This window comes from Pezoporus occidentalis, unplaced genomic scaffold (assembly GCF_034315485.1).
Source record: "Pezoporus occidentalis ecotype Australia unplaced genomic scaffold, CSIRO_AGI_Poc_V1 ctg175, whole genome shotgun sequence".
In the NCBI taxonomy this organism is placed as follows: Eukaryota; Metazoa; Chordata; class Aves; order Psittaciformes; family Psittacidae; genus Pezoporus; species Pezoporus occidentalis.
In genome coordinates this window covers 1,017,041-1,020,868 of record NW_026913586.1, presented here as the reverse complement: position 1 = coordinate 1,020,868, position 3,828 = coordinate 1,017,041, and the positions used below count along the sequence as shown (strand labels likewise).

The 3,828-nt window shown below is 42.8% G+C and overlaps 1 long non-coding RNA gene across 1 annotated transcript; it reads left to right on the top strand.

Moving 5' to 3' along the window:
• The first annotated feature begins 2,489 nt into the window (after nucleotides 1-2,489).
• Nucleotides 2,490-3,247, top strand: LOC134161456 (uncharacterized). The gene is made up of 2 exons (XR_009963983.1): nucleotides 2,490-2,598; nucleotides 2,673-3,247. It is a non-coding gene; the product is annotated as an uncharacterized LOC134161456 (long non-coding RNA).
• The last annotated feature ends 581 nt before the right edge of the window (nucleotides 3,248-3,828 follow it).

The window sequence follows — 3,828 nt, the reverse complement described above, 5'->3', positions numbered from 1 at the left end:
CAGTGCTTGTAACTCAGATAAATGAGAGCTCTGGGTTCAGTGCATGGCACCACCAGGCTTACTAAGAGTAACATCTGCAAACTGCTTTCTGTGGCCATGAAGACCCTCAGCTCAGCTAAGTTGCTTTTTTTTTTTATACAATATATATGTCTGTAATACAATGGATTTTAAGAACATGCCTTTGGCATTACTTTATCTGGGACAACACTGTTATCCTGAACAGCCACTCAGCTGACTTGGAACCTGAAGCTGCCTGATTTTGAGTTGTTGAAAATTTGAGGGTTTGGTTGCTTTAATTAAATTTTCTTCAGCCTCAGGGGTACTGATGAGTTGCACAGGCAAAGGAACCTCTGGACTGCTCCTGATGCAGCCTATGCATTTTGAAGGCAGTGCCTTAACATGCTGAGGTTTAGCATGGTTTCCTAGAACACAAGCACATGTCATTGTGCTGCCTGTCAGTCAGTTGCACCTCAGAGCACTTGAGTCTCTTGACCAATCTTACTCAGATTTGACAGCAGTCTCACAGATACTGTCCCTTGAAATGTTGTGAAATGAGATGATAGACAGGGATAAACTAGTTTTTAACATGTGACCAGTGAGAAAGACTGCGTGTAAGATCACACACTTGGGCACTCAGTCACACTGCTAGGACAAGTGGTGTCAGAAGAGAAAAGCCTTTGGGGAACCAAGGCTTTGGTTCATTTATGACATGAAAGTAGGTCCTATCTTCCCCAGATCAGCCGGTAGTGAGGTAATCCAGACCTAAAGAGGCTACAGCTTACCAGGGCTGGTGGCTTCTTCAACAGCAAACAGCAGCGGTGATTCCCTGGGAGATGTCTGTGACTCTCAGGTGTGTGATATAAGTGGTAGCAGACAATTGGTCTAGCTGTCCAGCTGGGAACTGGTCACTTCAGGATATGCCATGATTTCTGCTTAATACAGTCACAGGAAACTCTTCTTACATACCTCATGTGCACAGAGAATATCATCTATGCAGCCTCAGAAAGTTTTTGGAAAAGCCCCCCACACTGTTCCATCTCCGTTGCCTTCTCCTTTCAGATGCTCGCTATCCAGGCACCCTCCCTATGCTTTGTTAAGACAGTGGCTTTGTTTCTTTTGGCAGGGAGAGCTCATGTTAACGATACGTTATGAGTTTTTCTTTGATACAGCCAGTGGTCAACAGCATATGCCATCTCTGTGCCCTCTGACAGTGTAATTAGGCACCTTTTTCCTCCCACAGTGACCTCTCCTCCTCTCCGAGGTCTGACCTGATAAATGAAACAAGGCAGGATAGAAATAACAAGGCTTTCCCTGGCTTCCCTGGTGTTGGATTTTGTTCTGGAGGGAGGCAGAGTGCAAGGACTCCACAGAGAAACAGTGGGACATGATGTGGATACAGAGCAAAGACAAAGAAAATGCTGCCTTGTCTTCAGGGTACAGCATTCTGGAAATGCTCAGCTCCCTCCACCACTGTGGCTGTGAGTGCGTTACCCATGGACAGGGATGTCATGTTTGCTTAGGCAAACAACACTGATGCACCCCCACACCCCTTTCTGTGCAGATATAGCTACCAGCCCTACAATTGCAAAACCACAATGTCTCATCTATGCAGGTGTGTACAGGCCAACCACACGAGCAGTGCTCTTCATTGCACGTGCACTGCCCCAGGCACATTGATAAATAGCCAAAACATAGATATGGAGCTCCTCTGGAATTCCCATCAGATTTGGACAAAACCAAGGGCCTTGCTGTGAAAATGCTTCAAGCCTTGCTAATTGGTTACAGGTCATCTCCTTCACACTGCTCCTTACTCAGTTAGTGACTCTATCATAGGGATCCTGGTGTTCTCCATCAGACAGCATTGTGCCAGGCCTGCAGATGTTGAGAGGGCTTTCTGTACGGCCACTTCCAAGTGAATTATGGACAACCAGCCCCAACTGTTCATTCTAATGCAAATTAGATGGAAAAAAGCAGAGATCATTTCTCTTTTATCTCCTAGAGTCTAAGCCATAAACACACGTTAAGCTTATACCTATAATTTATCTCTCTTTATAAGATAAATGTTCCTTGTAGAAACTAATTAAAAAGAAAAAAAGAAAAAATAATAAAAAAGGCACAAAACAAACCATAAAACAACTCTAGTTCCCAGGTTGGTTTTTTTTCCTAGATTCTTTTTTATTATTTCTCATTAAAGAATAGATGGACTAACTGCTGTTCTCAGTGTTCCAGTTAATTATGTGGCCAGCTTTACAACCTGGTAATACTCATCTGCTATTGCTTTGTCTGGTGCCAGTTTACTGCTAAAATGATGATTTATGGTGTGTTTATACTCTTACAGTTTACAATCTTCTGTAAAACATTCTCTCTAGAGATGAGTCCTAAACCGCTTTTCTGTCCCAGCTTTGCTTGTGACTGGGGGCAATGCAGCAAAGCCATGCCTCACATGGGTTTGGAGGGCATCTGCATAAATGCACGATTCATGTAGAGTGAAACACATCATCAGATGGACTCTGCAGAATGGGTCAGAAAGGAATATGTTTTTAAAAGGTATCTTCTGGGATGATTTTTGCAAACCCCAGCTGCTTTGGAAATGGAAAGGTATGGGACCACTACCTCTGTGACTCATGGGTCTGCAAGTCTGGCTAACTTCATTATTCCACTTTTCTCTGCAGACAAGATTCCAGGATAAAGTGTCCTTCTGCCTGATGCATACCTGGAAGAGTTTGTTTGCCCCAAGAGAGAAGAATGGTGACATGACAAACCTGTGCTGAAGTTGCCACAGAAGTTCCTGTGAGCTGTTCCACACTGATAGGTTTAGGTTAGGGGTGTTTTAGTAAAAAGTTTGATTTTATATAGAGTAAAGTGTTAGAGAGAAGTGACTGAACCCGAAATGTCAGAGGAAATGAAGGAGCTAGGAGGAAAGGGAGTAGACCAGCGCTATCTCCTCCAGCTTACCACACCAAAAATGACACAGGTTTGACTGACAGTTAAAACAACTGCCCTGCTGCATTTAACAGCCATTTTCAACCACTGTCACAAGCACAATGCAAAAACTGCTGACAAACGGCCTGGGGGAATAATAAGGAAAGACAGAAACTGGAAGAAGCCTTGACACATCAAGGTTTCCCTGTGACATGGGGAAAAGAGCCCATATGGTCATGCGAAACTAGCTAAGGCCATGTCTATGGAATTTGTTAAGGGTCTGGCTCTTTGTAGCACTTAAATGCATGCTTAGCTTGAATTCACATAGCGCTGTTTGCTTCATTTCTATGCTGACTTGGAGTCAAAGGCATAAAGGCCAGAGAGGAAGTCTTGGTGTCCCGGAGAATTCTGTGAACTGCTCCCTGAGCTTTTTAAAAGTGGTGGGAACATGTTATGCTATGGTTAGTCCAGACAGATCATTAAAATCTGTATCAAGAGGCAGCTGGTAAAAGAGCGTCTCTATTTAGCCAGCTAAGTAACATATCATACACAAGGTCATAGAGAAAATTTGAATTGTTTCTATATTACAAACACACAATTTACCTTCTTTTCTTTCAAGTCCAATATAAAGGAGATGCAAAGGGGTACTTCATATAAGAAAGGTTTGAAAACATTCAATAAAGGTTGAAAAAGAGATGTATGGCAATAACTACGTGAACAAATGTGTGTCTATATGAGTATTTCTGTCTGTGTGTGCAAATATGGAAACAATTTTAATTAAATTTCTGAAGAGGGTGGAAAAGTCACCTGATGCCTACATGTTTTTACCTGTCTGCTGCTAGTACATGTGTCAAACCCTGCAATATGGTAGCTGTTCTGGTAATTGCCACTATGATAACTTACCAT